Source organism: Scyliorhinus canicula, chromosome 6 (genome assembly GCF_902713615.1).
Source record: "Scyliorhinus canicula chromosome 6, sScyCan1.1, whole genome shotgun sequence".
NCBI classification, from domain to species: domain Eukaryota; kingdom Metazoa; phylum Chordata; class Chondrichthyes; order Carcharhiniformes; family Scyliorhinidae; genus Scyliorhinus; species Scyliorhinus canicula.
In genome coordinates this window covers 116779234-116805174 of record NC_052151.1, presented here as the reverse complement: position 1 = coordinate 116805174, position 25941 = coordinate 116779234, and the positions used below count along the sequence as shown (strand labels likewise).

At 51.0% G+C, this 25941-nt stretch overlaps 1 protein-coding gene across 3 annotated transcripts in view; it reads right to left on the bottom strand.

The window, feature by feature from the left end:
- Nucleotides 1–25941, bottom strand: part of si:ch73-340m8.2 (tyrosine-protein kinase SRK3) — a 71509-nt gene that overhangs the window by 34765 nt on the left and 10803 nt on the right. The window lies entirely within an intron of this gene.

The window sequence follows — 25941 nt, the reverse complement described above, 5'->3', positions numbered from 1 at the left end:
CCACCTCAAAGAGAGAGGTATCCTCTGGTCATCTGGGACTATGGTGACTTTACTTTTATTACAGTGCCACCATTGCAGCTATGAATATCTTTCCAGAATCATCTGCTGTAAAGCGCATTTGTCCCTATTTTCACAGATGTTCCATGGCCAGATAATTAAGCAAAATCAGATTGTCTCCTACAAATATTATTAATACATGTTCTGCAGGTGATAGGCACACTTTTGATAATACTATTTCATTTACAATCTCCTTGCATCATGATTGCTACATTTAGACAGCGTTTGGGTCCTATGATATCGAAAGAAACCCAACATTTTATATTCAAAACGTTATCCTTCTTGCTACTTTTTAAAATTGAAATATTTCCTGCTAAACAGGGAAAATTAAGATGGATGCTGCAAGTCACCTGATCACAGGGTTAGCCCTCTGTTTGGGAGCTCCTCCCAGCAGTTTCAAGAACAAAATAATTATTTTTTTTCACTTTCTGGAATTTCACACTTCATTGTACAAACCAGTTGTAATCAACTGAGTCAGAGGAAGTGTAGACAAACTGACTCCCCCATCCTAAAAAAATCAAAATGAGAAAGATTTAAACTCTTTATACGGGAAGAGTTGCTATTAGCCAATTCGTCGCCCTCATAATAAGGAACAATGGAATTTTAACCAAGCGCATGGACACTAATTGTTAAGTCTCACTGAACCATTAATTGGACATGCCACATGAACCAAAAACTCTGGCCTTTTGGACAGTTTTAATATTGCAGTGTTGGGCCTCAGAGTTTGGCTATATTATCATCAACTGGACCGAAGTCCAGCATCTGAGCTGGGTACGCAGTCTAAACTCCACAAAACCGGCTTTATTTTAAATATCTCTAGTTTGTTATAGCCCGCATGAAACCTATGGGGATGAAGCAATCAATCTCCCATGAGTCTAGCCGTGTACTAGCTCCCCCCCCCCCCCCCCCCGCTAAGTGGGTGGGGAGCTTGAGGACATTCATGATTGAGTTGTATTTAAAGTTGGCCAGGTATGGAACTGACAGGACAGACGTGGCTGGGCTCTTTTGTATATTGTAAATATAACTGCTCTGCAATAAACCTTAGTTGCGAAAGCGCTGCATGAGGAGTGAAGGGAGATCCAGCGGATGGAGGTGAACACTCGAGGAAATGAGCCATACGTACTTTGTCATGTGAGAGTCCCTTTAAGAAAAGTGTGCTTTATCAAATGGCTGCAGTGATGTCATTGTGTGGGTGGAGCTGGGCTGTGATTCTGCTTTTTACTTTTGTTTTGCGTTGGAAGCTCTTTTTGGCTCTGTGATTTAGTTTTCAGTTGGAGAGCTGTATTTAAACTAAGCAGACGTATACTGGTCTCTCTCTGTATGTTAAACAAGCTGTTCAGATCACTTGATAATTTAAAAGTTATAACTGTTCGCTGTAGAGAATTCAAACCTACTGTCTTTGTAAAAAAGTGTTTTGACTTATGGATGTTAGTAAAGTTACTAAGGGTTATCTATAGAGTACTGTATCTTTTTGGGAGGGTCATCAGTGTTGGTAAGATGTTTACTGTGGGTTTATAAAATTTAACTGGATTCATAGAATAAACATTGTTTTGTTTTTAAAATACTTTAGATCTCTGTTGCATCACACCTGTAAAGTGGGCCCTTGTGCTCCCCATAACCAAAATCTATTAAAAGTTGTGGGTCAGGTGAACTCCATGATATACTTTGGTGTTTTCTAAACCCTGGCCTATAATGAAATGAAATAAAAATAGCTTATTGTCACGAGTAGGCTTCAAATGAAGTTACTGTGAAAAGCACCTAGTCGCCACATTCCGGCGCCTGTTCGGGGAGGCTGTTAGAATTAGGCCCTGCTTCAGGTAAATTTGTCACTGTAAACATGGTGGAGTGTTGTCGGGCTGTGCCATTTTTCACCTGATGAAGGATCAATGCTCCGAAAGCTCATGATTCCAAATAAACCTGCAGGACTTTAATCTGGTGTTGTAAGACTTCTTACTATTTTTCAGACGGTAATGAAAACATACTGAGGGGACTGCCACAAGTGGCAGTGTATCTGGACGATTGTTGGTCACAGGGGCGACTTAACAGGAACATTTACGTAATTTGGACGAGGCCCTCTGTCATTTCTCAGAGACGGGTGTTCACCTGCGAAGAGAAAAATGTGTGTTCTGCACGAGGGAAGTAGTGCACCTGGGCTACCAAGGGGACCATGAGGGATTAAACCCTGTCGCGGAGAAAGTACGAGCAATTCAGTGAGCTCCTACACCTGGAATTACCATGGAGTTGCTTCTTTTTGGGGATTGGTGAACTATTAACGAAAGCTCATCCCCGGTATCGCAACCATCGTAGCCCCTCTATGCCTCCTCTTAAAGAAGAACCAGGAATGGGCACGGAAAAGCAACAGAAAGAAGCATTCACACGAGAAAAAAAAGTCATTCACTTCCTCAGGTTTATTAACACATGATCCCACCAAACAACGAATAGTCACATGTGATGCATTACCGCATGGCATTCGCTTTGTTTTATCACGCCGCATGGAAGAAGGCTGATCTCTTTCACCTCACGGACACTGCCCATGACCGAACATAATTATGTGCAAATTGAGAAAAAGAGTCTGGCAGTCGCTTTTGCCGTGAAGAAATTCCATCAGTAGATGTACAATTGACAGTTCACGATCATCATGGATCACAAGCCATTGCTGGGTCTTTCGAAAAAGAAGACAAAGCGATTCCACCATCACCTCTGCTAGGATGCAATGTTTGGCCCTCCTGCTGGCTGCATATGAATACTGTCATGTAAGTGTACCTTTAAGAAATGCGTGTTTATTACTGCAGTGATGTCAGGGTGTGGGTGGAGCTGGGCTGTCTGTCTGCTTTACTTTCGTTTTTGAGCAGGCTGCTATAGAGTGAGTTTCAGTTTTGTTCTCAGAGAGAAGAGTTTCAGTGAAAGCCAGCAGATGTGCATGGATCTCTCTACAAGTGAAATAGTGTTCATTTGGGGATTTCAAAGGGACAACTGCTCTCATTAGAGAATTTAAACCTGATCTCTGTGTTAAAAGGGTCTTTTGTCTTCTGGATGCTGTTTGGGAATGTATTAAGGATTACTTAGTGTTGTATTCTTTGGGGGTTGTATTTGAATTGCTGGTTGCTACGATGTTCACTGTATGTTTTAAAAAGGTTAACTTGAGTTCATAGAATAAACATTGTTTTGCTTCAACAAATACTGTTAGATGTCTGCTGCACCACACCTGTAGAGTGGGTCGTGTGCTCCCCATACCATAATCTATTAAAAGTTATGGGTCAGGTGAACTCTATGATACACTTTGGGGTTCTCTAAACCCTGGCCCATAACAATACTCATTATCATCCTGGTACCCAGATCACAAACACGGATGCGTTAAGCTGACTGCCGTTGCTGACGTTCCCTCCTTCTCCTCAGAGGACTGATGAGGTAGTGACCACGCTCAATTTTATGGACTGTTGCAACGTCACAAATCTTTGAGTGAACACAAACAGATCCTGTCCTTTCGAAAGCCTGTCACATAGCCTTGTATGGGAATTCGCTTGGAAGACTGCCAAGTGAGTTACAGACATTCTCAATGAAAATGCCAGCTTCATGTAGAAGACGGAATCCCTTTCTGGGGGGCACGGGTCATTGTGCTGGGCAAGGGCCAAGACTCAAAATTGAGGGATCGGCATAATGGACATCCAGGAATGTCCAAAATAAAAATGCTCACCCGCAGCAATGTGTGGTGGCTGGGTCTGGATATAGAACAGGTTGTCTAGCAATGCGGCAATTGCCAGGATAAACCGAAGCTTCCAATTGTCTTGCGACTCTACCTATGGCAATAGCTGGGGGCCCATGGGTGTGGTTACATGCCGGCTTTGCCAGCACCTTTCAAAGCTCGATGTTCTTACTCATCATGGATGCCTACTCCAAGAGGTTGGAAGTCCATGGAATGTCATTGATCACCTTGAAGGTGACCATTGAGAAGTTGCATGTGTCTTTCAGTACGCACAGTATCCTGGAGATGTTGGTTACAGACAACAGGACGCCCTTCGCAAATGAAGAATTTGTAGTATTCATGAACGCGAAGGGGATATGGTACATCCGTATGGCCCCATATCATCCAGCTTCCAATAGGCTAGCAGAAAGGGTGGTTCCAACATTCAAAGAAGGGCTGAAAAAACAGGCTTTGGGTCACTGGACACAAGAGTGGCCAGATTCTTCTTCTGCTATAGGACCACTCAACATGCCATGACCGAGGTAGCACTGGCTAGATTGTTAATTGGTGGGAGACTTTGGGATCACCCCAGTCTTGCGTTCCCATTTATTGACGGGAAGGTTTGTAGCAGCTAGGAGCAGCAAGGGCATTGAACTGTTAAGGGAAAACCATCCCAACCGTTTGTACCAGGTGACACAGTCTTTGTTCAAAACTTTGCAGGCGGCACCCAGTGGATCTCAGGAACAATCATCCGCCAGACAGGACGATATCATATCAAGTTCAGGCACAGGTCATGTCATGAAAAAACATGTCGATCACATAAGATCCAGGAGACCAGTCTTACGAAAAGTTCCTCGTGAGAGGAAAATTACAGTCAACCAGAATTCGTTACCACGACCTAAGAGGGTCAAGATGCCAAAATGAGGACTTCCGGTTGCGGCTATGACCAGCTAAGTCGCACGTTTGGCGGCTCCTGCTACAAAGGTGTTTTCGGGCCGATTGGAGGGCCCCAACGGCGCTGGAAGGACAAATCCCGGTGGGGGAAGGCTCCCTGAAGAGAACCAGACCAACTTTATGGTCGGTACCCGGAGTGGGGTGGTAAAGAAAGCAACAGCAGCTCCCCAAAAAAAGCGGGGGAAGAAGACCAAAATGGCGGCCGGTGGCGCACCCGAGGAATGGAGGAAATGGGCGGAGGAGCAGCAGGCCGCTCTCCTGCGCTTCTTTACGGAGCTGAAAATGGAGCTCTTGGAGTCAATGAATGCGACGACCACCAGGCTGATGGGAGCCCAGGCGACCCAAGAGGCGTCGATTCGGGAGCTGCAGCAGGAGGTGACTGCGAGGGAGGAGGAGGCCACGGTCCTCGTGGGAAAGGTAGAGGTGCACGAGGCACTCCACCTGAAATGGCAGAGCCGTTTTGAGGAGCTGGATACCCGAATGAGGCGGAAGAACCTGAGGATCTTGGGCCTGGCAGAAGGCCTGGAGGGGTCAGACCTCCCGGGATACGTAGCAGAAATGCTGAGCTCCCTGATGGGGGCAGGGGCCGTCCCTTCGCCCCTGGAGCTGGAAGAGGCCTACAGGGTCATGGCTAGGAAGCCAAGAGCAAATGAGCCCCCGAGGGCGGTGCTGGTGCGGTTCCAGCGACTCAGCGATCGTGAGAGAGTGCTGGAGTGGGCCAAGAGGGAAAGGAGCAGCAAGTGGGAGAATTCGACGGTGAGGGTCTACCAGGACTGGAGTGCGGAGGTGGCAAAGCGGCGGGCCCGGTACAACCGGACGAAGGCGGTGCTACATGCAAAACGGATCAGGTTCGGAATGCGGCAGCCAGCGCGCTTGTGGGTCACCTACAAGAACCAACACCACTATTTTGAGTCCCCAGAGGAGGCGTGGGCCTTTGTACAGGAAGAGAAACTGGACTCGAATTAGACCCAGGGGATACTTGGCGGCCGTAGCCGCTCGGGTACTTTCAGCTGAACAAGCGGTTTTTTTTCGGCTGGGTCGGAACTGGGCAACTCTTATTGGAACGGTTTCCTTTTTTTTTCTTCTTTCTTTGTTTGGATCCTGAACTCTTGCTTTGGGTTTTTCTTCTGATGTTTTTTCCCCCCTTTGCCAACTTCCCTTAGTTATTGTTATTGTGGTTATTCATGGTTATTTATGGTTATTTATATTGTTTGGTAGAGGGCGACTGTTAAGTACATTGTTATTTGTTATCTATCTGTTATTTATAATGTTAAGTTGGGGAGGCGGGACGGGGGGGAGAGCAGATCGGGGATATGGGCTCCTAGGGGGGGTTCTTTACAGGCATGGACGGGGACGGGGGTGGAACTGAAGATGGCGGGGTGGGGTGTGGCAGGGCGAAAGCGGGGCTTTCCTCTGTTTTCCCGCGCGCGGGGCAGAGGATGGGGGAGGGGAGGAGCGCGGGGCGTGGCTAGCAATGGCGACCTTTCCCGCGTTGGAGCGGGGCCAGGGAGGAGTGGCAAGGGGTGGGAGGCCCCCCCCCCGAGCCGGGAGGAGTCGGAGTGTGGCAGGAGCAGCCGGGTCAGCGTAAACCAGCTGACTTACGGGAGTACGATGGAGGGTACATCGCGGCTAGGAGGGGTCCTAGCCTGGGGGGGGGTTAGGGAGGGACATCGGGTTGCTGCTGGAAAGACCAGGAACGGGAAGTGGAGGACTGGAGGGGTGGGGGGAGGGGGCCATCGCCATGGGGAGCGGGTCAGAAGGGGAGGGTCGACCTGGGGCGAGCAGGGAACAGGACATGGCTAATCGGCAGGGGAAGGGGGCGGGTCGTCCCGCGACCCGGCTGATCACTTGGAACGTGAGGGGGCTCAAGGGTATTCTCACACCTGAAGGGACTGAAGGCTGATGTAGCAATGTTACAGGAGACCCATTTGAAGGTAGTGGACCAGGTTCGCCTGAGAAGGGGGTGGGTGGGACAGGTGTTCCACTCTGGATTGGACGCAAAGAACCGGGGGGTGGCGATTCTGGTGGGAAAGAGGGTGTCGTTCGTGGCGGAGGAGGTGGTGGCGGATAAGGAGGGTAGGTATGTGATGGTGAAGGGTAAGCTGCAGGGGGAGAAAGTGGTGATGGTCAACGTATATGCCCCGAACTGGGATGACGCGGGTTTTATGAGGCGCCTATTGGGCCTCATTCCGGGACTGGAGGCAGGGAGCTTGATCCTGGGGGGGGACTTTAACACAGTGCTGGACCCCGGGCTAGACAGATCGAGCTCAAGGACCAATAGGAGGCCGGCAGCGGCAGAAGTGCTGAGGGGGTACATGGAGCAGATGGGAGGAGTAGACCCATGGAGGTTTGGTAGGCCGAGGGCGAGGGAGTATTCCTTTTTCTCCCATGTCCATAGAGTGTACTCCAGAATCGATTTCTTCGTCTTGAGCAGGGGGCTGATCCCGAGGGTACGGGAAGCTGAGTACTCGGCCATTGCAATCTCTGATCATGCACCACATTGGGTGGATGTGGAAATGGGGGAGGCGCGGGACCAGCGCCCGCTGTGGCGGCTGGATGTGGGGCTGTTAGCGGACGACGAGGTGTGTAAAAGGGTCCGGAAGAGCATTGAGAGCTATCTGGACTTGAATGACACGGGTGAGGTGCAGGTGGGGATGGTCTGGGAGGCCCTGAAGGCAGTGATCAGGGGAGAGCTGATCTCCATAAGGGCACACAGAGAAAGAAAGGAGAGGCAGGAGAGGGAGAGGCTGGTGGGGGAGCTATTGGAAGTGGATAGGAGATATGCGGAGGCACCAGAGGAGGGGCTGCTGGGAGAACGGCGCAGCCTGCAGGTCAAGTTCGACCTGCTGACCACCAGGAAGGCAGAGACGCAGTGGAGAAGGGCGCAGGGCGCGGTCTATGAGTATGGGGAAAAGGCGAGCAGGATGCTGGCACACCAGCTTCGCAAACGAGATGCGGCTAGGGAGATTGGGGGAGTGAAGGAGAGGGGCGGGAAGGTAGTGCAGAAGGGGCAAGAAGTGAACGGGGTCTTCAGGGATTTTTACAAGGAGTTGTATCGGTCTGAGCCGCCGACGAGGAGAGGGGGAATGGAGGACTTCCTAAACAAATTGAGGTTCCCAAGGGTCCAGGAGGGGCTGGTAGAAGGGCTGGGGGCGCCAATAGGGCTAGAGGAGCTAGTCAAGGGAATAGGTCAGATGCAAGCGGGGAAGGCGCCGGGGCCAGATGGGTTCCCGGTGGAATTCTATAAGAAAAATGTGGACTTGGTGGGACCGGTACTGGTACGAGCCTTTAATGAGGCGCGAGAGGGGGGGGTTCTGCCCCCGACAATGTCGCAGACTCTGATCTCCCTGATATTGAAGCGGGATAAAGACCCCGTGCAGTGCGGGTCCTACAGGCCTATCTCGCTTCTGAACGTGGATGCCAAGTTGCTGGCAAAGATCCTGGCAGCTAGAATAGAGGATTGTGTGCCAGGGGTAATCCATGAGGACCAGACGGGGTTCGTGAAGGGGCGGCAGCTCAACACGAACGTGCGGAGATTGCTGAGTGTAATTATGATGCCGGCAGTGGAGGGGGAGGCTGAGATAGTGGTAGCGCTGGACGCGGAGAAGGCATTCGATAGGGTGGAGTGGGAGTACCTGTGGGAGACGTTGGAACGGTTTGGGTTTGGGGAAGGGTTTATTAAGTGGGTGAAGTTGCTCTACTCGGCCCCGACGGCGAGTGTAGTGACAAACGGGAGGAGGTCGGAGTATTTCGGGCTCCACCGAGGGACCAGGCAGGGATGTCCCCTATCCCCCTTACTTTTCGCACTGGCGATTGAACCGTTGGCGATGGCACTGAGGGGTTCAGGGGGGTGGAGAGGACTGACTAGGGGAGGGGAGGAACATCGGGTATCGCTGTATGCGGATGATCTACTGCTGTACGTGGCAGACCCAGAAGGGGGAATGCCGGAGATAATGGAACTATTAGCAGAGTTTGGGGACTTTTCGGGGTACAAACTAAATTTGGGCAAAAGTGAGGTTTTTGTGATACACCCGGGGGACCAGGGAGAGGGAATTGGGGGACTCCCCTTCAAGCGAGCAGGAAAGAGCTTTAGGTACTTAGGGGTGCAGGTGGCAAGGAACTGGGGGACCCTCCACAAGTTGAACTTTTCCAGGCTGGTGGAACAGATGGAGGAGGAATTTAAGAGGTGGGACATGGTACCGCTGTCGCTGGCGGGGAGGGTGCAGTCAATCAAAATGACGGTCCTCCCAAGGTTCTTGTTTTTATTTCAGTGCTTGCCCATCTTCCTCCCTAGGGCCTTCTTCAAAAAGGTGACGAGTAGCATCATGAGCTACGTGTGGGCGCGCGGCACCCCAAGGGTGAGGAGGGTCTTTTTGGAGCGGAGTAGGGGCAGTGGAGGGCTGGCACTACCCAATCTCTCGGGGTATTACTGGGCGGCAAATGTGTCGATGGTGCGCAAGTGGATGATGGAAGGGGAGGGGGCAGCTTGGAAACGAATGGAGAGGGCGTCCTGTGGCAACACAAGCCTGGGGGCCCTAGTAACGGCACCATGGCCGCTCCCCCCCACGAGGTACACCACGAGCCCGGTGGTGGCGGCCACCCTCAAGATATGGGGGCAGTGGAGGTGACACAGGGGGGAAAAGGGAGGTCTGTTGGCGGCGCCAATAAGAGGGAACCATAGATTCATCCCGGGGAACATCGACGGGGGATTTCAGAGCTGGTACAGGGTGGGCATACGGCAGCTGGGAGGGCTGGAGGAGAAGTTTGAGCTCCCCCCGGGAAACATGTTCAGATATTTACAAGTGAAGGCATTTGCTAGGCGGCAGGTGGAGGGGTTCCCCCTGCTCCCCAGTAAGGGGGCGAGTGATAGGGTGCTCTCGGGGGTCTGGGTCGGAGGGGGGAGGATATCGGACATCTACAAGATATTGCAGGAGGCGGAGGAAGCATCGGGGGAGGAGCTGAAAGCCAAGTGGGAAGGGGAGCTGGGAGAGCAGATAGAAGACGGGACGTGGGCGGATGCACTGGAGAAGGTCAATTCTTCCTCCTCGTGTGCGAGGCTGAGCCTCATTCAATTTAAGGTGCTGCATAGAGCTCACATGACGGGGACAAGGATGAGCCGGTTCTTTGGGGGTGAGGACAGGTGTGTCAGATGTCGGGGAAGCCCAGCGAACCATGTGCATATGTTCTGGGCATGTCCGGTGCTGGAAGGGTTCTGGAAGGGGGTGGCAAGGACGGTGTCGAAGGTGGTGGGGTCCAGGGTCAAACCAGGATGGGGGCTTGCGATCTTTGGGGTCGGGGTAGAACCGGGGGTACAGGAGGCTAGGGAGGCCGGAATACTGGCCTTTGCGTCCCTAGTGGCTCGACGAAGGATATTAATTCAATGGAAGGACACGAGGCCTCCAAGCGTTGAAACTTGGATTAACGATATGGCTAGCTATATTCAGCTAGAAAGGATCAAATTTGCCCTGAGAGGGTCGGTACAGGGATTCTCCAGGCGGTGGCAACCTTTCCTTGACTTTTTAGATCAGAGGTAGGCGTTCGGGGTCGTGGCAGCAGCAACCCGGGGGGGGGGGGGGGAGGGGAGGGGGGAGGGGGAGGGGGGGGAGGGGGAGGGGGAGGGGGGGGGAGGGGAGGGGGGGGAGGGGAGGGGAGGGGGGGGCAGCAATGGTCGTAGGGGACATGCACGACTGTAACGCGGGCAAGTCTGCTCGCTGCTCATGTCTGAAACTGTAGGCTGCCTTGTTTGTTAAGTTGTTGCTTGGGGGGGGGGGGGGGGAAGGACTGGTGCGCGCGAGAGGGCGGGCGAGGGAGGGATATTTGCCTAGAGGGATTGTGTTGTAAATAATTTAAAAATTAGTAGGGGTAAATGTCTGTATGGAAAAACTCTTTCAATAAAAATTATTTAAAAAAAAAAGATGCCAAAATGAGAAAGGTCATAGATATGCGGCTGGATTCTCCGTTGGGGGGATTCTCTGTTTTGCCGGCAGCCCAGGGGTTTCCCGACGGCATGGGGCTGCCCCACAATGGGAAACCCCATTGATCAACTGGCGCAAGGGATAATCCCGAAGATGTGCTGAATGAGAAATCTGGTGCGGCGGGACGGAGAAACCCGCACATGGATTCTGACATGGAAACTCAGACATCGAAACTCTCTGACAGGAAGCACCCAGTGGACAGTAACTCCACCACGACGTTCCAAACAGAAGCAGCATTTCCGTCCAGATATACACCGCCAGACACAGCACTACAAGCGTGCGACACACAGCCACGGACGAAGAGAGTTCGTCGCCCTTCTCCTCCACAGTCGCCAGAAGAGTCTTCGGACTGTGGTGAATTATACTGCATTGTAATTCACACTATATTGCATTGCGTTGTATTATATCCTTGTCGGCTCTGTATGTGAGCCGTTGCGCGGCTCTGCCCATAGGGGGAGATGAGGAGCTTGTACTGGGCTCCACCCTTGGCTTCGCCCATGGCTCCTCCCACTAACCGGAAGTATAAAGCACTGCAGCCGTAAGCCTGCTCTCAGTTCCTCTGGTCGCAGGCTGGCTCAGTTGGAAGACTACTATTAAAACCACCGTTTACTTCCAATCGTGTGTCTAGTGAATTGATGGTCACATCAATTTAATAGTCTTAGAAAACTTGAAGAAAACTACTATGGAATCAGCCCTCAAACCTTATCGACTAGAACTCGACCCGCAGGCTGCAGAGGCGAAGGAAATCTTCCTACACTGGCTTTGATGTTTCAAGGCCTACCTGACTGAATCAAGCACTTCCGAGACTACAGAGGAGCAGAAACTCAGCCGACTGCACGCAAGGGTGAGCCAACGTATCTCTACGCAACTTAACTGTACCACCTCCTATACTGAGGCCCTGGCTATGCTCGACCGAATGTACGTGCGGCCCATCAACGAGGTCTACGCGTGGCACATTTTCACGACATGCTGCCAGCGCCCCGCGGAGTCGCTGGTAGACTTTCTGCGCAATTTAAAAGCCCTAGCTCGGGACTGCAATTTTCAGGCTGTATCAGCCGCCCAGCATATGGAACTCGCTGTCCGTGATGTATACGTGGCAGGGCTCAGGTCCAACTATGTGCGCCAACGGTTGCTTGAAAAAGGGGCCCAGAACTTGGAAGACACTGTAGAGTTAGCTACAACTATGGAGGTCACGTTCCGCAGTTTGAACTCATTCCCCGCGGACCAGGCGACCCCATCGTGGGCCCCCGACCAGCGACAGCCCCAGGCCTGCGATGCGCGGCCACCCACCCACTATGGAGCGCCAGCGTGCCATTTTTGTGGACAGCCCCAGCACCCACGGCAGCACTGCCCGGCCCGCAATGCGACCTGCAGTAGCTGCGGTCGCAAAGGACACTATGCCCGAATATGCCTGGCAAAGTCGAAAACTCCAAACTCCCCCGCAGTCCAGAGCACTCGCCTCCCAAACTCACAGGCACGCAGGCCCCGTAATGCTGCAGCGTGTCTGCCGACTCCGCCCCCACCCGATATGTGCGTCTCATGGGGGCCGCCATCTTGGCAACCCTCCTCCACGCGGCCGGCCACGTGCGACTCATGGGGGCCGCCATCTTGGACGCCATTTTCTCCAGCCTCCGAATCTCATCTCGACGACTACGACCTCAGCGGGCAGTCATCACGGTGCCACTCCAGCACAGCTGATCGAGCCGCCGACTACTCGCAACTCAACGCAGTTACGTTGGATCAGTCGCGTCCGAAACACCGCCAGAGCTTGATGATGCCCGTTAAAATCAATGGGTACAGGACACCGTGCCTCTTCGACTCCGGTAGCACCGAGAGCTTCGTACATCCTGACCTGGGAAGACACTGTTCACTCCCTATCTTCCCCGCACGGCAAACTATCTCCCTCGCCTCGGGCTCACACTCAGTACACATACAAGGGCGCACCGTCGCGACCCTAACGATTCAGGGAGCCAGCTACTCTAATTTCCAGCTGTACATACTCCCCGAACTCTGCGCCCCACTCTTACTTGGACTCGACTTCCAATGTAATCTCAAGAGCCTCACACTCAGCTTCGGCGGACCCCTACCGCCGCTCACTATCTGCAGTCTAGCGACGCTAAAAATCGACCCCCATCCAGTCTTTGCTAACCTTAACTGCAAACCCGTAGCCACTTGCAGCAGGCGGTATAGCCTGCAGGACAGGGTATTTATTAGAGCCGAGGTCCAGAGGCTCCTACGTGAGGGAGTCATAGAGGCCAGTAACAGGCTCTGGAAAGCTCAGGTGGTGGTCGTCAAGACCGGGGAAAAGTTCCAAATGGTAGTGGATTATAGCCAAACCATTAACCGGTTCACGCTCCTCGATGTGTACCCCCTCCCCAGGATTGCAGACATGGTTAATCAGATCGCCCAGTACCGCATATTCTCTACGGTGGATCTGAAGTCTGCATACCACCAGCTCCCAATCCGCCCGGAGGACCGCCACTACACGGCGTTCGAGGCAGATAGCCGCCTCTTCCATTTCCTCCGTGTCCCCTTTGGCGTCATGAATGGGGTCTCGGTGTTCCAACGAGCAATGGACCGAATGGTGGACCAGTACGGGCTGTGGGCCACGTTTCCGTACTTGGATAATGTCACCATTTGCAGCCATGATCAGCAGGGCCACGACGCCATCCTCCACCGATTTATCCAAACTGCCCAAAAACGTAATCTCACTTATAATACAGAAAAATGCGTTTTCCGCACTACCAGGCTAGTCATCCTCGGCTATGTCGTGGAAAACGGAGTCGTGGGCCCCGACCCGGACCCCCTCTTACAACTCCCTCTCCCTCAGTGTCCCAGGGCCCTCAAGAGGTGCCTGGAATTTTTCTCTTATTATGCCCAGTGGGTCCCTCAGTATGCGGACAAAGCCCACCCACTATTTAAGACCACACTCTTTCCTCTGTCAGCTGAGGCTCACCAGGCCTTCAACTGCATCAAGGAGGACATCGCCAAAGCTGCCATGCGGGCGGTGGATGAATCTGTCCCCTTACAGGTGGAAAGCGAAGCCTCAGCGGTCACTCTCGCAGCCACTCTGAATCAGGCAGGGAGACCAGTCGCCTTCTTTTCCCGAACCCTCTCCGCTTCAGAACTTCGACACTCCTCAGTCGAACAAGAAGCTCAAGCCATTGTGGAAGCCGTACGGCACTGGAGGCACTACCTCGCAGGTAGGAGGTTTACCCTCATCATCGACCAAAGATTAGTTGCCTTCATGTTTGACAACTCGCAAAGGGGCAAAATTAAACATGATAAAATCCTGCAGTGGAGGATCGAACTCTCCACCTACAATTACAATATTATGTATCGACCGGGGAAGCTCAACAAGCCCTCAGATGCCCTGTCCCGCGGCACGTGCGCCAGCGTGCAAGACGACTGCCTGAAAGCTATCCACAATTACCTCTGCCACCCGGGGGTCACCCGGCTCACCCACTACGTCAAAGCCCGAAATCTGTCTTTCTCCACCGAGGAGGTAAAAGCCATCACCAGGGATTGCCCGATCTGCGCGGAGTGCAAACCGCACTTCTATAGACCAGACAGGGCCCAGCTGGTAAAGGCCTCCCAGCCCTTTGAATGCTTGAGCATCGATTTCAAAGGGCCACTCCCCTCGACCAATCGAAATGTGTACTTTCTGAACGTCATCGACGAATTCTTCCGCTTCCCGTTTGCCATCCCGTGCCCCGATATGATCTCCCACACAGTCATCAGAGCCCTGCACAGTGTCTTCACCCTGTTCGGCTTCCCCAGCTACATACACAGCGACAGGGGTTCGACCTTTATGAGCGACAAGCTGCGTCAGTACCTGCTCGACAAGGGCATCGCCTCGAGCAGGACTACCAGCTACAACCCCAGGGGGAACGGGCAGGTGGAGAGGGAGAACGCGACGGTCTGGTAGACCGTCCTACTGACCCTCCGGTCCAGGAATCTCCCGACTTCCCATTGGCAGGAGGTCCTCCCCGACGCGCTCCATGCAATTCGGTCCCTCTTATGCACCGCCACCAACCAGACCCCTCACGAACGACTATTTGTTTTCTCTAGGGGCACTACCACGGGGGTTTCGCTCCCATCCTGGTTGAAGACACCGGGCCCGGTTCTGCTCCGGTAGCACGTCCGGGCATACAAAACAGATCCGCTAGTAGAGAGAGTGCTACTACTTCATTCGAACCCCCAATACGCCTTCATTGAATACCCCTCCGGGACCTGGCGCCTGCAGGATCCAACTCCACCACCACCACCGCCGAGGTACCCCTCACGCTACACTCCACCCAACCTCCCACTCCCTGCGCCCCCGCGCCTATAGGTTCCCTGCCCACGCTCGGCGCCCCCGTGCCTATAGGTTTCCTGCGCCCCCCGTCGCCCATCGCACCGGTCATGAATGAAGCTCGGGCTGAAACACCCCCGGAGTCCACCATCGTACCCTCACCAACCGTCACCACCCAGCCACCCGAAGAGGCTGCAACCCCGGTGCTCCGCCGATCCCACCGGACGACTCGGCCACCGGACCGACTCAATTTGTAGACACGTCACCCCCGCCGGACTTGATCTTTTTTACAGGGGGTGAATGTGGTGAATTATACTGCATTGTAATTCACACTGTATTGCATTGCGGTGTATTATGTCCTTGTGGGCCCTGTATGTGAGCCGTTGTGCGGCTCTGCCCATAGGGGGAGATGAGGAGCTTGTACTGGGCTCCACCCTTGGCTCCGCCCATGGCTCCTCCCACTAACCAGAAGTATAAAGTGCTGCAGCCGTAAGCCTGCTCTCAATTCCTCTGGTCGCAGGCTGGCTCAGTTGTAAGACTATTAAAACCACAGTTTACTTCCAATCGTGTGTCTAGTGAATTGATGGTCACATCACGGACTTTGCTGGGGGGGGGGGGGGGGGGGGGGGGGGTTTGGGGGGGGGCTGGGGGGAGGGATGTTATAACCTGCACGAGACTTATGGAGTTGGAACAAACAATCTCCCCATGAGTCTCGCCCAGTACGAGATGCCCCGCTAAGTGGGTGGCCAAGGATATTCATGGTTGAGTTTTATATAGAGTCAGCCAAGTATGAAGCTGACAGGACAGACCCAGCTGGGATCTGTTGTATATTGTAAATATAATTGTTCTGCAGTAAACCTTACTTGTTTTTCACCAACTTGGCTCGGACTGGTTTGTGGCCTACTAAACTAATCAATGCCTGCAAAGTGGTGTAAACATCAAAAGCTCATCATTCAGTGGCATTGATTGTTCCAATGGTTTTCATATTGTTTAGCCAACCAGAAACGTCTCAGAATTGCCTACCATGAGGCAAAAACACCTTGGACTCTAACGTTGGACTCTGAAACTCAGGTGAACTGATAATCAATTTTGCTATTGTCTTTGTGCTGGAATACTTCTTTTTACTCTCCCTCCTCCTGCATTTTTACTGTGTGTGTGTGTTTGTCTATGTTTGCGTGTCTATGTGTGCGTGTGCATGCGCGCGTGTGGCATGCATGTGTGTGTTTGTGTGTGTATGTCTGGAGTGGGAAGTTGCTCACATTCCTTTTTCTAGGGTTTGAATGTGAAAAATAAACTAACCTTCGGAGTTAATCCTCTCTCAAGTTTGCTGTGGGTCATTAGTAAAATTGGAATAGTAAACCCGAGGGATTGGGAAAACATACGACTGCATATTCTTTTAAAAACAAATTCAAAACACCTTCTGCATTCAGAGGTGGTAAGAGGAAATCAGGCAGGTTGCCTGTCTTTTCTATCTGTAACAGGAAGGGTAGTCAATGATATGTATTCTAAACATTATTGGGCCAAAATCTGCTGGAAAATTGATGGCGGAGTTTAAAGTGCACACCGTTATTAGTGGGTTAAAAACCCAGCGGGCGCGATTCTCCGCAAATGCGGAGAGTCGTAAAGGCTGCCGTGAAACTGGCCGTGTTTCACGGCAGCCTCCACGCCCCCTCCCGGGAGCTGATTATCCCCCCCGGTCGGGGCTAGCAGCGCGGCTCCGCGAAGCACGGCATTGCAGGTTTAGTGACCGTCGCTAAGCCCGCGCGCCAAGGATCACGGCGGCTGACGCGCATGCGCGGATTGGACGGCTCCAACCCGCGCATGCGCAGATGCCATCATCACGCATATGCGTCAAACCCGCGCATGCGCGGGCCGTCATGCCCCTCAGCCACCCCGCGGACTGATCCTGCGGGGTGGCGGAGGAACAAAGAGTGCGTGGGTTTCGGACCCGCTGCGGTGGGCACCGATCGCGGGCCCATGCCACCCTTGGCACGGCCATGGTGTGGCCGTGCCAATCGGTGCCATGGTTGTCGGGAACAGCACTTTGCGGCCGTTTTCACGAACGGTGAGAGCAGGTGTGTTTGCGTTCGTGAAAACGGCCGTAAAGGCCTGGGAACTCGGCCCATCGGCTAGGGGAGAATCGCTGTTCGCCGTAAAAAAACGGCGAGCAGTGATTCGTGTCGTGGGGCGGCCGTGGGGGGGGGGAGAATAGCGGGAGGTCGGGAAAAATGTCGGGAAGGCCCTCCCACTAGTCTCTGACCCGTCGTGGGCAGCGGAGAATCGCGCATTCTTTGGTTGTGGGAGTTGTGAATTGCCTCAGGGATTCTGATGACAATGGTGGAGAATAAATGCGGAGAATCGTAAAGGCTGCCGTGGGACAGGCCGTGACCCACGGCAGCCTTCATGGCCACTTCCGGGGACGATTCACCCCCCCGGGTGGGGCTAGGAACGCGGCCCCGTGCGTCACGGCGGCGTGGCCTTGACGACGGAGTTTTGTAGGTGGGCAATCATACAATTAGCGAGTGGGCCGCAAAAAGACTGATAGCTGAAAAAATCTTAATCTACTTAGTCTACTAACACATTCCAGCCTCTTTGTCACTTGACTGATGACATCCTATTCTATTTGATAATATATACAGGCTTAGCTATACAACGACAGACTAGATGAAGGCATTTAATCATAATGAACACTGAAGCTGTATGAGCGCCCCCCCGGTGCTCGATCCCCCCCCCCCCCCCCCCCACAGTCCGTCCACGCAGCGTTTGCGCGCTGTTCACGCCGGCAGCAACCAGGTGTGGTTGGTGGCGGCGCGAACCCGTCGTATTGGGCAGGCTGCTCGGCCCAATTGGGCCGGAGAATCACCGCTCACCCATTACAAACGGCGAGCGGTGATTCTCCGAGCAGCCTGTCGTAAAACGCGGCATGCCGTTTTGGGGGGGGTGGGAGAATCACGTGCGGGTGCCGGGGCGGTGTGGCGGGACTCGCCCAGCACCCCCACGATTCTCCCACCCGGCGTGGGAGGCAGAGAACTGCGCACAAGGTGTTAGAAACTTAACTTAGATCTAGATGAGATGCTGAAACCTGCCTGGTTCAGAACAATGCAGTATCCAGGAAGGGGAATTGATTCAATAGCAAGATGATGAATTGTGTGGGGGGGGAGGGGGGATTGAGCACCGGGGGGGGCGCTCAGTAGGGGTCTGGCCCGCGATCTGTGCCCACCGATCGGCGGGCCGGCGTCTCTAAAGGATGCACTCTTTTCCTCCTCTGCCCCGCAAGATCAATCCTCCATCTCTTGCGGGGCGCCCGCGGGGAGGACGGCAACCGCGCATGCGCTGCGTAATTTACGCGGCGCTGTTTTCACACGCCGCTAAGGCCTGGCGCGCGTAAATGACGCGGCGCCGCTCCTAGCCCCCCGGGGGTGGGACAATAGGGAGCGAGGAGCGGCCTTCGACGCCGGAGTGAAACACTCCGGTTTTCACTCCATCATCGGCTCTTAGTCTCCCGTTGGATGAATCCCGCCCCTTATATTCTCCAACACATTTATTTGCATAAATTTGTCTCTGGACCGATCTGAACCATGGGTTTGTCATCTCCAATGCTCTGCTGGCTGACCCATCCTTCTCTCTTTTTCTCTCTTTGTGCTTATCTAAAATTTAGCTTGATAATCTAATCTGCACCATCACATTTAAACATCACTCTTTTTCTGAAATTTAAAACTCTCATGCTGACCTTTAAATTCCTCTGTGAGCGTACCCCTCCCAATCTCTCTCTCTTTCAGCCCCTGTCCTCCAACCATTATCCTTCAAGCATCTTGCACATCCCCCTCCCTTTGCTCGACCCTTGATGTTGTGGGGCCCGGATAGCTATGGCGCTATTGTCAGTGATGGAAGAAATGGAAGGAGATTGGGTTTTGCAGTCAAAGAAACAGTTCATTTGGGAAGAATGTTGTTTGGCTGGAGGGTAGGGAGATGGGGAACAATGGAATCATGAATGGATTTAAGGATTTAAACAATAGGATAAGCATTTTAAATCTCTGGCCATTCATTGGTGGCAGGATTATCTGGTTCTGGGTTTCCTACTGATGTGGGATGGTTTCAAAGGGAAATTCTATTAACAAGCAGCAGGAATAGAGAACCCCACCGTGAGCGCAAGGCGCACTGCCTCCTGCTTTCAAGAAACATGCGGTTGGAGGACAGGGGAATCCAGTCCAATGTTGGAACACTGGGAACCAATGTTGAGGATAGGATATGGACAGCAAGTTTTTGGATTAGATGCTAATAGGTTTATGGAGACTGAATGATGAAAGGTGGGCAAAGAGAGCCTCGAGTCTTGGATGGCCCAGTTTGTCTGGTAATGCACTTCTGTAAAGTGGCTGAAGTGCAAAAGCGGAATTTGTGTCCCTAATTTATTTAGACCAATGTAAGACCTGTATTAGCATTACCTGTTCTGAATGCCATTGTCTCATGCAGGAATATGGAAGTTAATCTGCTGGAGTTGGCTAAGGTTGACAGGCAGCAGTCAGGGAGATCCATTTATCAACTTTTCTACCTTGGTGTCAATTTTAGTGAATTTGTGAGGTTCACCTTTGTGTGGTATCCAATTGGAGGAACCATGGGCACGAACACATGTCTCACATATTTTAGAGGGAACTTCAGACAAAAAGAATAGTGTACTCTAAATTTAACTAAAACAATATACACAAATGTAGTAAAACAAGAGCCATAACATGCGAAAAGTATGTGATCAATTGATAGTCTCCATATACTTTCCACAACAGCTGCATAACCCACATACTTTGTCTTACATGGTGCAGGAAGTTACCTGAAAAATATTTGTGTACATAAATTACCTTGTAAAGCCTCAGTAAAAAGTGGGATACAGCCAGTCCTCGGAATTAGGACACATTTAGTCCCTGAAAACTGCATTGTGAGTTGAAATGTCTTAAGTCAGAAACAATTTTCTCTTAGGAACAATGGTATGGATGGGGGATTGATTCCTGAACCTGGTCTGGAAGACATTTATGGCGTGTCTGGTGGTGTTAAATGCTCTCAGCTCATGCCCTGTCAAGTCGGTGAGGTGACTGTTGATGCCTGCACACATTAGCACATGTTTCACGTTTAGTGTGGGGGGTGTGATGAAGGGGTGTGATCACTGTCAGCTGCCTGTTTAACCTTTCAAGTCTGATCACATGTTGCACTGTCATGACAGTTGTGCCAAGAAAGCCTGACATCAGCTTGCGTGGATTAACACAATAAAACATTTGCCCCAACCTGATAAAGACAGTACAGTGGCTGGAGTAACATTGTCCAGACAGATGGATGGCGTACATATGGCTGTGCCAGCGTGGCATCATAAACTCAAAACTGATGTAAATTCAAAGCGGATTGTCAATTTATACACAATATAAGTGTAATTCATCGTAATTTGAATGTCATAAAGTCAAGGACTGCCTCTGTACAATTTACTCTGATCATTCAGAAACTGATTTTTGAAGCCCACAGTAGAATCAACATATTCCAGGAAACAAAACTGTTTTAAAAGCAAATTACTGCGGATGCTGGAATCTGAAACCAAAAGAGAAAATGCTGGAAAATCTCAGCAGGTCTGGCAGCATCTGTAGGGAGAGAAAAGAGCTAATGTTTTGAGTCCAGATGACCCTTTGTCAAACTAAAAGGCATAGAAAGTGGGAGATATTTATACTGTAGGGTGGGGAATGAAAGATGAGTCACAGCCACAGAAACCAATGGAAAAGACTGCTAATGGCAGTCCCCAGAGAGAATAAAAGTTGTGAAAGGCCAAACAGCAGAGAAACTAAAATCAGAGAGTAAGCCGTGACAGATGTAGATGTGGGGGAGCATGGGTGGGAGAGAGGTAAAATGAGAAAAAGCAGGGGGGAGGGGGAGCAAAGGGGAGAAAATGGAAGGAAAGGGGGGATAAGATAGGGGGGAATATATGTAAAGAAAGACAATAAATAAATAAGTGGCAAAAGAAAGTTAAAAATGAGATGAAAACAAAGGGGTCGAATTGGGGTAGAGCTAATCATCGGAAGTTGTTGAATTCGCTGTTGAAGGCTGTAGCGTTCCTAACCGGAAGATGAGATGTTGTTCCTCCATTTTGAGTTCAGCTTCACTGGAACATTGCAGCAGGCCAAGAACAGACATGTTGGCATGGGAGCAGGGTCTTGTGTTAAAATGGCAAGCAATGGGAAGGTCAGGATCCTGAATGCGCACAGACCGAAGGTGCTCAGCAAAGTGACCACCCAGTCTGTGTTTGGTCTCTCCGATATAGAGGAGACCACATTGGGAGCAGCGAATGCAATAGACTAAATTGAAAGAGATGCAAGTGAAATGATGCTTAACCTGGAATAAGTGTTTTGGGCCTGGGATGTTAAGCATGGAAGAGATAAAGGGGCAGGTGTTACACCTGCTATTGCATGGGAATGTGCCATGGATGATGGGAGAGATCTTGGGTATGGTGGAGGAGTGAACTAGATTATCCCAGAGGGAATGGTCTCTGTGGAATTCTGACAGAGGTAGTGAAGGGAAGATGTATTTGGTGGTGGCATCACTCTGGAGTTGACAAAAATGGCGGAGGATTATGCTTTGCATAAGGAAGCTGGTGGGGTGAAATATGAGAATGAGAGGGACTCTATTCTTGTTCTGGGAGGGAGGGGAGGGGATGAGTGTCGTGGCGCGGATGATGGACCGCACGCTGTTGAGGGCCCTGTCAACATCCGGAGGTGGGAAATCATTGTTGAGGAAGAAGGAACACATTTTCAAAGCACCATTTTGGGAAGTGGCATCATTGGAACAAATGTGATAGAGGCGAAGGAGCTGAGAGAAAGGGATGGAGTCCTTACAGGGTGTAGGGTGCGAAGATCTGTAGTCCAGATAGCTGTGGGAGTCAGTGGGCTTGTAATGGATATTAATAGATCGTCTATTGCTGGAAATGGTGACAGAAAGGTCAAGGAAAGGAAGCAAAGTGTCTGAGATGGACCAGGTCAAAGTGATGGAGGGGTGGAAACTGGAAGCGAAGTTGATGAATTTTTCCAGGTCCTGACAAGAGCATGACGCGGCACCAAAATAGTCATTGATGTACCAGTAAAGAAATTGTGGGAGAAGACCTGGGTAGGCCTGGAACAAGGAATGTTCCACATATCCCATAAAAAGGCAAGCGTAGCTAGGACCCATGTGGGTACCCATTGCTCCTCCTTTGATTTGGAGAAAGTGGGTTGAGTTAAACGAGAAGTTGTTGAGAGATAGAATGAGTTCAACCAGGCGGAGGAGAGTAGTGGTGGATGGGAATTGTTCAGGCCTCTTTTCGAGAAAGAATTAAAGAGTTCTCAGGCCATCCTGGTGTGGGATGGAGGTGTAGAGAGATCGCGCATCCATGGTGAATAGGATGCGTTTAGGGCTCGCGAACTGGAAGCTGTCAATATGACGCAGGGCATCAGAGGAATCCTGGATGTAGGTGAGGAGGGAATGGACCAGAGGAGTGAAGATGGAGTCAAGATAAGTGCAGTGGGGCAAGAGCATGCTGACACAATGGACCTATTGGGACAGACATTTTTGTGGATTTTAGGAAGTAGATAAAAGCGGGCTGTCCGGGGTTGGGAGACTATGAGGTTGGAAGCTGGAGGGGGAAGGCATTCAGAGGAAATGAGATCGCTAACGGTGTTGGAGATAATGGCTTGATGGTCAGTGGTCTGATCATGGTCCAGGGGAGGTAGGAGGAAGTATTTGAAGTTGGCGCTCAGGCTCTGCGAGGTAGATGCTAGTGCGCCGGATGAAAACAGCACCCCCTTTGTTGGCAGGTTTGCTGACAAAGTCGGGGTTCAACCTGACAGAATGACGAGTGGAAAGTTCAGAAGGGGAGAGGTTGGAATGGGTGAGGGGAGCATGAAAATTAAGACAGCCAATGACCCATTGACAGTTCTCAATGAAAAGATCGCTGCCAGGTAATTGTCCCGGCGGGGGTGTCCAATTGGAGGCAGAATGTTGGAGGCACATGAAAGGATCTGTGGAACGGGGGGAGGAGTCTTGCCCAAAGAAGTGGGCACGGAGACGAAACTGATGAAAGAAGAGTTCAATATCATGTCGAGCCCGGAATTCATTGAGGTGGGGACGTATGGGTACAAAGCTGAGTTCTTTGCTGAGAACAGCACGCTCAGCCTCAGAATGGGGAAAGGCGGAGGGTATGGTGAACATGCGGCAGGGCCTGGGGCTAGAAGAAATAGGCACGAGGGATTGGGACTGGTCGAGGGCCTAGGATGGGCAGTGGTGTTTATAAGTTGTTGAAGCTTGCGTTCCTTAACATATCATTTTCATTCCATTCCATAGATTCCTGCGCAGAACCTCCTCCGAAAAGTGAATATGACCAAGTTCAGTAATCCATTGAAGACTGCAGTGTGAAATATTCTGTGTTGCAATGCCTTAAGAGTTTAATCTGCTGTGCAATGACAATTTGGTCTAGAAATTTGGATGCACCTGTTTTTGAGCACCTTACCCCCAGAGTGTTAGCATGTTGCATTTAAATGGAGCCTGGTGCCCTGATCTTGGTATTGGATTGGACTTTATCATCATGTAAACTATCGGAGTCAGCATAGCTTAGTATTTTTCAGGAAGTGATTGGGTCTGACCACTGGTGATTATGTTAAGCACTTAATTTTGCTTACTTACTTGGTGTTTAGTGTAAATTTCCCCAGAGGTAATCAGCAAACGCACTCGCTGCCTCAGAGCAAATCAAAGTTTCAGCAGAGATCAGAATGACTTTGAGGAGGCTGAGGCTCCAAGGGAAAAGGCCATAGCTTGGGCAAGATGAGACAGGCCTCATTGCCACTGGATTCCACAAGGACCGTGACGAATTGCAGTGAGTACTCTCTTGGACATGTGCCCCCCCCCCCCATCACGTGCCAACATGAACACCAGAATTGCTATTCTTCTCATTTCAATCATGAACTTCAGTATGAGAGTGAATAGTTACACATCAGCCTCATATTGTCCTGATCCTTTGAGGGATCATCCTTGGCAGCATGTCTCCCTACTGAGATAAAGTGCTAACTGCAGGAGAGTCAGCCGGCAGCAGATGTCACCCGGCTTACTACAGTTCCAACTTCTTCCGGGGAGGAGATACAAAAGTCTGAGAACACACACAAACAGACTCAAAATCAGCTTCTTCCCCGCTGTTACCAGACTCCTAAACGACCCTCTTATGGACTGACCTCATTAACGCTGCACCCCTCTGTGCTTCATCCGATGCCGATGTTATGTAATTACATTGTGTACCTTGCGTTGCCCTATTATGTATTTTCTTTTATTTCCTTGTACTTAATGATCTGTTGAGCTGCTCGCAGAAAAATACTTTTCACTGTACCTTGGTACAGGTGACAATAAACAAAATCCAAATGTCGTGAAATTCACTACCCCGGAGTGTCATGTATGCCGGGACATTGAGCAATTACAAATTTACAGAGGAGATAGGCAAGACTTTTAATTAGTAATGGGTTGGAGGGTAATGGAGAATGGGAAGGAAAATGGAGTTGAGGCCGAGATGAGATCACCGATACATCAGAAGCTGCTGCCTCTTTCAGCTTCTCTCCAGCATCCCAGTCATAATAACATGCTACAGGAGGTAGAAGCTGTTGCATGATCCTCAGTGGGCTTGCAGCTGCATACCTTCAGTGTGACAAGGCTCCTCAAGGATATCCATCTCAGCAATGGAAATATGCACTCTGTGTAATATCGGAGGTGAATCTGATTAGTCATATTTAAACATGGCGTTCAATGACATTCCACTGCTGTGAATCCATTTGGAGATGACTCAGTCGTCTGTCCTGCATTCCTCCAAATCATGCTGACATCCAGTACTCTCAGTATTCTGGGTTTCATTTATCCTCACATTCATATGCATGCAGACTACTTGAGCACGACAATGTCAAACACTTGTCTGCCAGACATTAAAATGTCTCCTCTTTAACACAGACATTGTGCCCTCATCGCCAGCCTTAGCTCCTGTGACGTCCAAACTGTTCAGACACCATGATACCCTCAAGTCATTGTTAATAAAGAGCAGGCTTCAGCTATCTTGCTATCCCATAGCTCCTCTCCATATTGTCTAAAGCAATGATATGCATTTCCAGAACTTGCACAAAGACTGTACGTTTCATCAGAAATCATTATTTAGAATTGCCATCACTGAATGCTCAGGTGAGGGGATACATAGTGCTGCATCCTTACTTTGTGACAAGAGTCTTGTCCCCATAGTAAGCACAACTACAGGGTGAGAGAGAGACACTGGAAGTTGGGCATTTCAATGCCAGGACAATAATGTGACTGAACTCCATCACCTTGAGGTCACTTATGGGTGATCTTAGCAGATGCAAACTCTGAGAGTGGAAAACCGGGTTGGCTGACAACAGCCCACACCAGCTCTGAGTATGGGCGCAGAAATGAAAACTCTGCTGAGAGGCAGAGGTGCATGGGGTTGTGCGATAAATGACCCTTCCCTGCATGAACACACTCTCCTTGTACACTGCACCTTCACCTTTTAATAATGGAGGCGAGGTAGGAGAACAGCTTTGCTCATTCTTACATAGCAAAGAAGAAACATGACAAGCATACTGAACATTCAGGTTGAGCCAAAGGGCCACATACTGTAATGATATGGAAGCACCCTGCATCGGCAAGGGCCGATGACAGTGACATCTGTGATAAGTCGGGGGAAGGACCATACTAGCACACCGGATTGATAGCTCACCATAAGAAGGAGTCATACACAAAGGGAAGAAGGTAGCACAGTGGTTAGCACTGTTGCTTCACAGCTCCAGGCCCCAGGGTTTGATTCCCGGCTTGGGTAACTGTCTGGGCGGAGTCTGCACGTTCTCCCCGTGTGTGCGTGGGTTTCCTCTGGGTGCTCCAGTTTTCTCCCACAAGTCCCGAAAACGTGCAGGTTAGGTGAATTGGACATTCTGAATTCTCCC